This window comes from Chrysemys picta, chromosome 11, assembly GCF_011386835.1.
Source record: "Chrysemys picta bellii isolate R12L10 chromosome 11, ASM1138683v2, whole genome shotgun sequence".
Taxonomy (NCBI): Eukaryota; Metazoa; Chordata; order Testudines; family Emydidae; genus Chrysemys; species Chrysemys picta.
Window position 1 is genome coordinate 2,894,956 of NC_088801.1, and position 12,524 is coordinate 2,907,479.

At 57.5% G+C, this 12,524-nt stretch overlaps 1 protein-coding gene across 1 annotated transcript in view; it reads right to left on the reverse strand.

The window, feature by feature from the left end:
* VIL1 (villin 1) overlaps positions 1-11,964 on the reverse strand; it is a 36,255-nt gene extending 24,291 nt beyond the window's left edge. Inside the window, exon 1 of the mRNA XM_008167749.4 lies at positions 11,698-11,964. The gene's annotated coding sequence lies outside the window, so the exon portion shown is untranslated. The remainder of the gene's footprint in view (positions 1-11,697) is intronic.
* Between the last annotated feature and the right edge of the window lie 560 nt (positions 11,965-12,524).

The following is a 12,524-nucleotide window of genomic DNA, read 5'->3' on the forward strand; positions in this document are numbered from 1 at the left end:
TGGCTGTTGTCTTAAAATTACTGCAACTATTATTATTGGCTTTGGAAAGTATCTACTGAGATGGGACAGATCTAAGTAGGGAGGCTGGTGGACTACTTTTGCTGCTAAGTTCAGAGAACACAATCGCCATTCTCTCCCTTGTAAGTCTACTGTTGAAACCACTTGGGTCATTAAACAATGTCATCCAGGCATCTGCTCCAACAGTAGTAGATCTCTGTCCAGCACTGGAAGCTACACTTGGATCAATCAGAGAGATATCCATTGAAAACGTACTGGAAAAAGCAAAGACTTCAGTTCAGAAGTTGACCAATTAGGGCACTTATATTAACTCCTTAAATGAAGAAGACAAGAAGTGTTTGTTAAGCCAGCTAAAAAAGTAAAGTACACAGACTTGATTCTTACATCTCTACAACAACGACTTCTGGATTCCATCAACCTCTACGTAGCTTTTACAGATCCCTGTCTTATAAAACACTGACAACTGAGTGGAGTGAGGCACTACCAGCAATGGGGCTGCCATGTGACTACGACAGAACAGAGAATTTGTACACAGAATGGAATATCATACGATGAACAAATGTAAATTCGATTTCAACTTCTTCTTTATCATCACTAGTGGTTTGACCCAATTTTTGTGCTCTGTTTCCTGGGATGAGAGAAGTAGGAATTCATCTCTTTCTACTCCCGGGCACAACAGCTACAGTGGAGCGTTTTTTTTCCTCATTGAATAGAATTTTGTGTTCTGAAAGAAGTCGCCGTCTGCCTGATCATGAGCATGTCATGAAGGACTGGAAATACCTGACACATGAGAAGCCACCAAAAATGAATGCACTGCATTCGAGAAGTTCATTAACAGAGTTCATAGAAGATCAGGGTTGGACGGGACCTCAGGAGGTATCTAGTCCAACCCCCTGCTCAAAGCAGGACCAATCCCAACTAAATCATCCCAGCCAGGGCTTTGTCAAGCCTGACCTTAAAAACCTCTAAGGAAGGAGATTCCACCACCTCCCTAGGGAACCCATTCCAGTGCTTCACCACCCTCCTAGTGAAATAGTGTTTCCTAATATCCAACCTAAACCTCCCCCACTGCAACTTGAGACCATTGCTCCTTGTTCTGTCATCTGCCACCACTGAGAACTGAGTTGTGCAAACTTACAACAAGAAGATGTAGGTACAGTGCTTCGTAGTAGGCTTGTGTAGCCAACTTTAATTTGTGCGGTGATTTAAAAACATGAGTTAGCTCTAATAAAATGGCCGTGAAACATTTTTCAGTGTTTACTATGGTGCCATACAGCCCACCTTCGCCCGAACAGTCTCAGCCCTCATCGGTCCTCCCCCCGCCCCCTGTATTTCTGAACACCCCCCCCCCCTAATCTCAATGTCTGGGGAAAACACGGGCCTGATGAAATGCATCCTAGAATACTCAAGGAGCTGACTGAGGAGATATCTGAGCCATTAGCGATTATCTTTGAGAAGTCATGGAAGACAGGAGAGATTCCAGAGGACCGGAAAAGGGCAAATCTAGTGCCTATCTATTAAAAGAGAAATAAGGACAACCCGGGGAATTACAGACCAGTCAGCTTAACTTCTGTACCCGTAAAGATAATGGAGCAAATAATTAAGCAATCAATTTGCAAACACCTAGAAGATAATGAGGTGATAAGTAACAGCATGGATTTGTCAAGAACAAATCCTGTCAAACCAACCTGATAGCTTTCTTTGACAGGGTAACAAGCCTTGTGGATGGAGGGAAGCGGTAGATGTGATATATCTTGACTTTAGTAAAAGCTTTTGATACTCTCTCGCATGACCTTCTCATACACAAACTAGGGAAATGCAACCTAGATGGAGCTACTATAAGGTAGGTGCAAAACTGGTTGGAAAACCATCCCCAGAGAGTAGTTATCAGTGGTTCACAGTCAGGCTGGAAGGACATAACGAGTGGGGTCCCACAGGGATCAGTTCTGGGTCCGGTTCTGTTCAATATCTTCATTAATGATTTAGATAATGGCACAGGGAGGACACTTATAAAGTTTGCGAACGATACTAAGCTGGGAGGGGTTGCAAGTGCTTTGCAGGACAGGATTAAAATTCAAAATGATCTGGACAAACTGGAGAAATGGTCTGAAGTAAATAGGACGAAATTCAATAAGGACAAATGCAAAGTCCTCCACGTAGGGAGGAACCATCAATTGCACACATACAAAATGGGCAATGACTGCCTAGGAAGGAGTACTGCGGAAAGGGATCTGGGGGTCATAGTGGATCACAAGCTAAATATGAGTCAACAGTGTAACGCTGCTGCAAAAAAAGCAAAAATCCTTCTGAAATGTATTAGCAAGAGCGTTGTAAGCAAGACACAAGAAGTCATTCTTCTGTTCTACTCCACACTGATTTGGCCTCAACTGGAGTATCGTGTCCAGTTCTGGGCGCCACATTTCAGGAAAGATGTGGACAAATTGGAGAAAATCCAGAGAAGAGCAAGAAAAATGATGAAAGGTCTAGAAAACATGAGCTATGAGGGAGATTGAAAACATTGGGTTTGTTTAGTCTGGAGAAGAGAAGACTGGGGGGGGACATGATAACAGTTTTCAAGTACAGAAAAGGTTGTTATAAGAAGGAGGGAGAAAAATTGTTGTTCTTAACCTCTGAGGACAGGACAAGAAGCAATGGGCTTAAATTGCAGCAAGGGAGGTTTAGGTTGGACATTAGGAAAAACTTCCTAACTATCAGGGTGGTTAAACACTGGAATAAATTGCCTAGGGAGGTTGTGGAATCTCCATTACTGGAGGTTTTTAAGAGCAGGTTAGACACACACCTGTCAGGGATGGTCCTGCCATGAGTGCAGGGGATAACACAAGAGTGCAGGGGACACACTGCTACCTGTAGGAACTTGCTACATCGGGTAGCAGTTTTTTACAATAGCAGTTTCTTACAATCCATTGCATATCAGTAACTGCTATGGGTAGCACATTCCTACACAGCAGGGTCACACACTCTATAGTGTGAGAAACTATCTGTAGGCATTTGCTACATCAGATAGGAGTTTTTTACAACAGCAGTTTTCTACAATCCATTACCTATCAGTAACTGCTCCAGGTAGCACATTCCTCCAGGGAGCAGTTTCCTATTCACTCAGTTGGGTCACAGCCTTGGTCTTTGGACACAGGTGTGGCAGGGACCAGGTCAGTATGGCCAGCCCCCTTCTCTTGTGGGGACTCAGCCCAGACCCCCGCTGGGGCAGGGGCAGAGAAAGGACCAGAAGCCCCCGGAGCTGCACTGGTGGGGACGGATGGAGGGGGGCTGTTGGTCCTGGTCTCTCAGGTCTGGACAGGTCGGGGCGCTATCACAGCTGGAATTAGTCTCCCTGGTCGGTCATTATTTAGCACCTGCTGCCTGGCAAAGTTCACTCCCGGCCTGGTAAATATTTACCCAGCTGATGGGAAGCAAAACCAAAAGAATCCTTGAGAGCTTTCGCCGGACTCTCACTTTCTGTCCCCATCACCCGAGGGAGCAGCGGGACTCCCCCTCCCCTGGGTGTTAACTCCTGTGGGCGGGAGCTAGCGAGCCCTGGGCCCCCAGGGTCCTGCCCACGTGTTGCAGCCGATGGGCATGTCTCGGCTGGTCCCGAAGCCAAAGCCTTATGTGCTGCATTCAGTTTCTGTTGGAGCCGGGGGTGGCGATTTCTCCTAGAGTATTTCCCCGCATTGCACGTGTGCAGGAGTCCCTCACCCAGCTCCAAGATGCAGCCACTGCCGGGGGGAGGCACAGCCACGCCGCACGGGGCTCATGCACCTGGCGCTGAAATGCTCCCACCTCTGGGGTGGGCCGTGGCAGCTGTTTAATGGGCACCAAGCCACGCTCTGTGACGGTTTAGGACTGGCAGTGAGAGAAAAGCCCATATCTCCGGGATGCAGAATGGAGGGATCGGAGCCGGGGTCTGGCTGGGCAGAAAGTGACCAGTCCAGACATCCCCCCACTCCGGTGAGGCCCCCCAGCCTGCATTCCCCGAGCGGGGCGGGGAGAGGGAAAGGTTTGACGGGGCCTTCGTCCTGCTTTATTGCTTTACAGCACTGGGGAGTTTCTCCGGCTTATCTTATCTCCTGGACTCCCGCACACAGACCAATGTCTGCTACTCCCAGGGGAAAGCAGAACTGCAGGCCCTGGGCTTGGCCTGCTTTAAAGCTGGCAGGGCCCCGGTGGGAAAGCGCCTCCTTCCCGCATCCCGGAGCTAATTGTGGGGAGCGCTCCCTCTAACGTTGGTGTGACGAAGCGGGACTGTTCTTAATGTTTCCTCTGAATACTGTGTGGTGCCTCAGTTTCCCCTATGCATTTCTTAAGTCTCCAGTGTGCATAAATGGCCGACACTCTGTCTCCTGGCAACAAATGGCTGGGCCCCTTCCCCCCTTGCAAGGGGATGGCTAAAGGTGGACAAAGAGATCAGGTGACCTCCTGGCCCAGGAAAGAGACAAAGGCCAGAAAGGAGGGGCTGGAGGGGGTTTCAGTTTGGGGCTGGCTGGGGACGGGAAGTGAGGGCAGGTGGGGGTGTCTGGCTCGCTGGGCCCCAGAATGGACCCGGCTGAGGGATCCCATTCTCTGTACATACAAGCTCTGTTTTAGACCATGTTCCTGTCATCTAATAAACCTCTGTGTTACTGGCTGGCTGAGAGTCACGTCTGACTGCGAAGTTGGGGTGCAGGACCCTCTGGCTTCCCCAGGACCCCGCCTGGGCGGACTCGCTGTGGGAAGCGCATGGAGGGGCATATGCTGAATGGTCAGACCCAGAAAGGTGAAGCCGTGTGAGCTTCTTGCCCTGAAGACTTTGGGGGGAGGAATAGCTCAGTGGTTTGAGTGTTAGCCTGCTAAACCCAGGGTTGTGAGTTCAATCCTTGAGGGGGCTACTTGGGGATCTGGGGCAAAAATCAGTCCTTAGTCCTGCTAGTGAAGGCAGGGGGCTGGACTTGACGACCTTTCAAGGTCCCTTCCAGTTCTAGGAGATGGGATATCTCCATTATTTATTAAGACAGTCTGCTCCGAGGGAGAGGAGGGTCCCCAAAGTCCTGACTGGCTTTGTGGGGAGCAGTCCCAGAGCATCACCCAGGGACTCCGTGACATCTGACATCTCACCACGGCTGCTTCTGTAGGAAAGAGCAGCTGTTCCCAGCTCGCTCGCGGAGTTGGAACGCCATGCGTGCCAGACACACTCAGCCGGGTCACCGGGCATGTGCGCCCGAAACTGCCCTGGCTTTGCTGCCCACGCGGGGACTTGGTCCTGCTGTGAAGGCAGGAGACTTGACGTGATGACCAGGGAAATGGGTTGGGGTGCAGGAGCTTCCCCCACTCCCACCACCTGCCCCGCACTCCTGCCAGGGAGCGGGATCGAGGTGCGAGGCTTCCCCCACTCCCCGGCAGGAGCGCTGGGCGGGCAGAGCGAGTTGGGGCAAAGGGGCTAATCCACCACTGCCTGCTTCTGTGTCTGCTGGGCCGGGACCTCCTTCTTCCAGCTGCTGCTTTAAACCCAGGCAAGAGGCGGTGAGGGTGTGCCGAGCCGGAGCGGGAAGTGACCCAGTTCCTGGGCCCCTGGCCTTTGCGGAGTCAGGGGTGATTAATGGAGGAGGGGCGTTTCCTGGGGCGGTTCTCGCCCTGAATCCCGGAGGCACCCGCTCCGTGGGGGGCCCCAGTGGCCCTGTGAGACTGAAAGGGCAGGGTGGTAACTGAGGGCAAAGAGCCTGGCCAGTGGGTGCCGCCCCAGTGGTGATGGGCGGGCACAGGAGAGGGTGACTGTGCCTAGAGCCAGGCCACCTCAATATGACAGTCAAGGAGGTGCAGCACCAAGTGATGGAGCAAATCCCTCGGCTGATGCCTGGTTTTTCCGGTGCCCTGGCAGATTGCAGGCTCAGTGCCCCGCCCCAGAGCTGCGCATCCCCCGCTGGCCCCTTGCTATTCAACCAGCCCAAGGAACGTTTCCGGGGGCTGCAGCCACGTGGATGCAATCGGGGTGCCTGGAGCAGTCATGGGAGAACATGAGGTTAATCTACACCCCAAGCTCCAAAAACCTAGGCAGCGGGGGTGGGGGTGGGGAGCATCACATTCAGGCTGGACAGGTGCAGCCTCAGGGCAACTGAGGCACGTCCCAGCTCTCCCTGAGATGAAGCCGGCACAGAACTCTCTGCTGCAATGATCATGCTGCGCTACAAGAGATCAACTCGCCAGGAGGCTACTGTGCTGGGCAGATGGCTTGGCACTGACTTCAGCAGGATCCCGCCTTTGCCAGCATGAAGGTGCTGCTCGGGTGAAAGGCACTAACGGCTGCCATCGGGTGAGTCCTGGATCCACAATCACAGTCCTGGTTAAAGTCAGCGGGTGCCAAGAACCTTCCTTCAGACTCAGGGGCAGGAGCAATTAAGCCCTTTTATGGAGTAGCGAGAGCTGCAAACAGTGGGGGGTGACCACCCAAAGCACATGGCAAATCACAGCTGAGTCAGGGGCAGGCAGTGGGGTTTCTCAGGGTGCACAGGCAGCGGGGCTAAGAGACTGGTCAGCCTCCGTCTGTTGCAGGCAGGAAGGCTGGCGAAGGAGTTGCGAGGGTGACCCTGAGAAGCAGCAGAGTGATAGGGCTTCTTGGGCACAGAGCCCGCAGGAGAGGCAGATGTGGGGATTATACTAGATACATTCATGGAGGTTAAGTCCATTAATGGCTATTAGCCAGGATGGGTAAGGAATGGGGTCCCTAGTCTCTGTTTGTCAGAGAATGGAGATGGATGGCAGGAGAGAGATCACTTGATCATTACCTGTTAGGTTCACTCCCTCTGGGGCACCTGGTATTGGCCACTGTCGGAAGACAGGATACTGGGCTGGATGGACCTTTGGTCTGACCCAGTCTGGCCGTTCTTATGTTCTTCTGATTTCTGAGCAAGGGAACGGCCTGCTGGACAGGCTTAGGGAAGTGGGACCATGTGCACAAGGTAAAGAACCAGGTCACACTGAAGAATCTCCCTGCCTCAGAGCATCCGTTTCTCCGCCCAGCAAGTCCCCATGGACGCGCTGCTCCGGCTGAGGGCACCGAGACCGGCAGTGAGATGGCACAGTTGGGGTGGAGGCTGTTTGTATGTCTGCACTGCTTCCCCCCACAGGCTGGGCGCTAGCCCGGGGCCTCCCAGCACAGCGTGGGTGGGAACTGGAGTCCTTCAGCCTGGCTGGTGGCAATGCAGGGCAAAGCCCTGGGAGCAGCACTAGGAAGGCTGTGAGGAAGAAATACAGTCTCGTGGTGGCGCACGGATTTGCCAGCCCCTGATGCTGGTGGCTGAGTGGCCCGGGCCGGGGCTGAGGGTACAGACAAGCCATTGGGGTGCAAGCTGAGTCACATGATCTGTGTCAGCAATGGCCAGAAGCACGGCTGCAGCGGCGCCGTTAGCCCCGTCTCAGTGCTGGCCGGCCGAAAGGACGACATTTGTAGCCACCCCACCCCACAGCCACTCCGGAAGTGGCATTTACCCCATCACGTGACACCCGGACCAGGGGTCGCCCAGTGACATTAACGGGCAGCAGGTTTAATACAAACAGCCAACCTGTGGAACTCACTGCTAGGGGATGCTGTGAAGGCCAAAAGTACAACTGGGTTCAAAACAGAACTGGTTAAGTTCCTGGAGGACAGGTCCATCAATGGCTGGTAGCCAGGATGATCACAGATGTAACCCCATGCTCTGAGGGTCCCTGAAACTTCTGACTACCAGAAGCTGGGAATGGGCGACGGGATGGATCACTTGATGAGGCCCCTGGTCTGTTCATTCCCTTTGAAGCACCTGGCATTGGCCACTGGCAGAGACAGGACGCTGGGCTGCATGGACCATTGGCCTGACCTAGTGTGGCTGTTCTGATGTTCTGGGAGGAACCAGCAGCGACGGGGGGCCTGATGTTTAATGATCCTGCAGGCAGCAGGCTGAGACCTGACAAGGAGTATGGGGAAGAGAGAGCGGGAGCGCGGGGCCAGGAATTAGCTGTTTTCCCCGGGGCCGAAGGTATCAAGCGCAGAAGCAGGCCCATGAGGCGAGGCAGGGACCAGAAGCTGGGAGTGGAAGCCAGGGGTGGATCATTGCATAGTTACCCTAGTCTTTACCCAGCCCCTGCCACTCTGGTATGGGCCACAGTCAGAGACAGGATGGGGCAGGGTGGGCCAGGGGCTGACCCAGCCTGGCTGCTCCTATGCCCTTGTGAGGCCAAGTGTTAGAATCATAGAAGATCAGGGCTGGACGGGACCTCAGGAGGTATCTAGTCCAACCCCCTGCTCAAAGCAGGACCAATCCCCAACTAAATCATCCCAGCCAGGGCATTGTCAAGCCGGGCCTTAAACGCCTCTAAGGAAGGAGATTCCACCACCTCCCTAGGGAACCCATTCCAGTGCTTCACCACCCTCCTAGTGAAATAGTGTTTCCTAATATCCAACCTAGACCTCCCCCACTGCAACTTGAGACCATTGCTCCTTGTTCTGTCATCTCCCACCACTGAGAACAGTCTAGATCCATCCTCTTTGGAACCCCCCTTCAGATAGTTGAAAGCAGCTATCAAATCCCCCCTCATTCTTCTCTTCTGCAGACTAAACAATCCCAGTTCCCTCAGCCTCTCCTTGTAAGTCATGTGCTCCAGCCCCCTAATCATTTTCGTTGCCCTCCGCTGGACTCTCTCCAATTTGTTCCACATGGCCACTGACGTTTGTTCAACACAGGACTGGTATGATCCGCTTCTTGGGCAGAACCAGGCTGCCCGTGGGGTCCGGCAATCGCCCCGTGGGTCAGATGCTTGCAGGAGACGTGGGTTAGTCAGCGCCCGGGTCCAGCTGGCTGGCAGGGAAGCACAGTCCTTAAAGGCACAGTCCTCAGTACCACAGCTTCTCTCCCAGCCAGAACTTGAGACACTAACACAGCCACAACTCCACACGGCCAGCCGAATAACAAACCCCACGACAACATCCAGAGCCCGCCAGCCAACTCCCTGCACGGCTGCCCCGGGACATCGGCCGCTCTGCCGGGAGGCAGCAGGGTGTGTCCTGGGGCTCCGCTGTGTCGCCCAACCATGGCTGGTTGCTGCCCAAGACCCCCTCAGGCAAGACTCCATCCCTCGTTGCCCGCGGGTGTCACCTCTTTCTCTGCAGCCTGTGTCCGACTGGGTGACAACCTCACACGCCCGTGGGGCAATGACTTGGGAATACAACCACCGTGCCGAATAGCTGGGCCAGACGGCTGGCTGACTGGCCAGGTTTCTGTACGGCTGCTCCAGGCCATGCTGTCTGACAGACAGAGCCCACGGCTGGAGCGGAACGATGCCGCGGCCGGCTGGGTGACTGATCATACTTCCTGGCTGGTGTAACGGACTGGTGCATGCAGCATCCCCCGGGCATGGGCCCTGACCCTGGCCTCCCAGGAGCAGAGCCGAGCACCAAGCCAGTGGCTGGGCAGGGCGGGCGAGGCCATGTGACGTGGTGTGAGGTTGGCTCTCCAGCGGCCCAGGGCCTGCTGGCAGGGGCAGGGAGCCTGGGCTGGGTCCCTGGGCTCGGCCCGGCCTGGCTGCAGCGTGGCAGGCCGGGCTGCTCCCCGTTATCAGTCCAAGCCTCTTCAAACATTAACCAGCATTTCCTCCCGGCTCTGGGGCCATTTATGGCCCACTCGGTACATGAAGGTGCAGAAGCAATTTATAATGTTGACTCTGCTGCAACCTGTGGACTTTCCCATGCCCCCCCCCAGGTGCCCATGGAAGCGGGGGTCACATGGGCGCCCCATGGCGGGGCTCACACCGCTCTTGCCCTAATGCAGGGCTGTGGGTGGGCCCGGGCATCTGCCCACTAGGCCAGTGCCAGGAACAGCTCTGCTGTGGGCACACTGGCTCCCTGCCCGGTCACAGCTTCCAGACGCAGAGCAGACCCCCCCACACACCCTGGGTGTGGGGTACAGGGTGCCCCCTTGGCCTGGGACCCCTTCCAGTCCCTGTGAATGGGCACACGGAGGCCGCTGGCGAGCTCGGCGCCTGCACATCCCACTTTGCCTGGGGGCAGGGTTTGAATACCAGGCCCAAGACCTTGCACTGGGCTCTGTATCACTGGGAGCCAGGACGCCAGGGGGATGGGCGCATGGCGGCTGGTCTTGCTGGGCAGGCGGCTGCACCCGCTGGAGCTTTCTCCGAGTGGGCAGCTCCATCCCTGGCTAGACCAAGCCGCACTCACTGTGCCAGGACGTCTCGTGCCCGGGGCACCGGGGCCTGGTCTGGGTCGGACAGGCCAGGAGCAGGCGTCCGGAGCTGTCTGAGCGGGGGGCAGCGGGGGCTCAAGGCCGGGGCTGATTGAAGTTGGGGAGGCAGGTGCCCAAGCTGGCGGGGGAGGGTTAGAGAGGAGACAAGCACTTCGCAGCAGGCCCCCCCTTTCCTGCCCTCGTCCCCCACCCTGCCTGGGCGCTGTGTCCCCTCTACTCTGCCCAGGGGCTGATCTCAGCGGGGCACTGGGAGCTGGGAGACGGGGCTGTTTCCATGAGCTGGGAGCCGCCCGCGGCCTGCTGGCCCTGTGGCTGCTGCTGCCTCCCCCCTGGCTCCACAGATGCTGGCGCAGACCGGAGGGGCCCTGAGCCATTGCGGGGCAGTGCCATGCACCGACAGCTCCCTGCAGGCAGGACGGGCGTGTTCAGGACGAGGGTGGCTGGGGGACAGCAGGGGCTGGCTCGGTGCCATGCCCAGACCCCATGACCCGCTGGCCGGCTCCACCCGCAGCACAAGGAGCCCTGCCTTCCGCGCCTCGCCAGGGGGATGCCAGCAGCCCGGGAAGGGCTCCGATCCAGGCAGGGCGGTTCCCAGGAGAGCATTTTTCCAGAGCTGGAAGCCCCGTGTGGCGCCCAGGTCTGCCCGAGTGACAGCGGCCGTTGCACCGGCACTGCCGATGGGCTCCAGGCAATCAGCTCCCGCCGGGACCCGGCGTTGGCAGGAAAGGACGCCCAAAGAGACTTTGCCTTCTTTAAACACTGGCACGTCCCTGCCTGGGCTCTGAAAGTCCCCTGCTCCCTTGGGATCCCGTGCCCTGGGAAAGACACTGGGTCCAGACGGTGCGCTGGTGTCTCTGCCTGCGACGGGGGCGTGATGCCAGCTGCAGGCCGAGCAGCCGCTGTTGTTTCGCTGGAGGGCAGCGGACTGGGCGGGGGGGAGGTTCTCACTCCCCCGATCTGCAAGTCCTTCCCTCCCCCCCCCCCGCCTCGCCGGCCGCAAGAGACAAACTCGCTGTCTTTGCCAGGTGGGCCCGTCCCCACGGTGCCCCGTCCTCTCTCTCAGCTTCCCTCACCAGCTGAGCCGGCGGCCCCCGGGCCCTGAGCCAGCCCCAGGCCACCCCATCACATCAGCTGCAGTGTCAAACCAGTTAGCCCCCAGCTCCTGCCGGCCTGGCCGGGTTCGGGCAGTGGGGTCCTTGTGGCCTCCAGCTCCTTGGGCCGTTTCTCCCACCTGCTGGGTCCCACCACGCCCTGCAGCAGGGGCTGGCCTGCGGGCCACCTGGCTGGGCAGTGCCCGGCACAACAGGGCCCTGGTCCCGGAGCAGGGCCCCTCGGCTACAGTAACAGAGAAAACGCCAGCCTTTGCCAACCGCTTTTCCCGAGCGCCCGGCCCGGCCGCCTCTGCCCGGCTAGACCCCGGTTTGCCCACCCCACTCAGCAGCTGGCAGCCTTCCCTTACCTGGCGCAGCGCAGCCGGGGAGGGGCAGCTTTAGTGCCCAACTGTTGGTTCGGGCTCGTTAGGCTGGTGTGGGTCGTTGCTGTGCCCGGGGCTTGGCGAGCCAGGGCCAGGCGAGGGAGGGGCCCCTGCCCGGCAGCCTGGTGATGGAGCATCCCAGCCCCCCCTCCCCCTTTTGCCTGCTAATGAGCTGAACGCCGGCAATTAGTCCCCCAAAGGGGGAGGGGAGCGAAAGGTGCCCAGGGACGACAGGCAGCCCATTCATGAGGCAGCGGGACAACGGAGGATGCCAGGGGAGTGAGCTCAGAGCCCTTGGCTGGGGTGAATCGCCCGCGCCAGCGGGGCCCAAGGGAGGGGACTCGGGGGAACCTGTCCCCAGCCTCCCCCCAGGGCGAGCGATGGGGGAACCACGCAGGGCACCTATTGGCCGTGCCCCCGGCGATGCCCCCCCTAATCCTGGGTCTGAGCAGGTGCATTTTGTGGGGTGTGCGGGCAGAGGCTGGGGGTCCTCCCAGATGGGGGAGGGCGGCGTGAGGCCAGGGACTGGTGAGTTAGGGACAAGCGCGGGCGGAGGGGGGGCTGCTCAGGCCTTGCCCAGGGCCAGCCCCATGGGCCTGTCACGCAGGCAGGGCCGCTGGGCCTAGTCCTTCAGGCGCTGCTCCAAGCGGGGTGGAGGCAGTCGGGGGGCAGGAGACCCGACGGGCTGCAGCAAGGGGGATCCTGGGAACGCCGTGCCAGCTCACAGGGGGTTCAGCCCAGGAATCAGCATCCCCAGGTGGGCGTGGGACCCCCGGCAGAGACGGGTGCTAAGCCCAGGTTGGTGAGGGCTG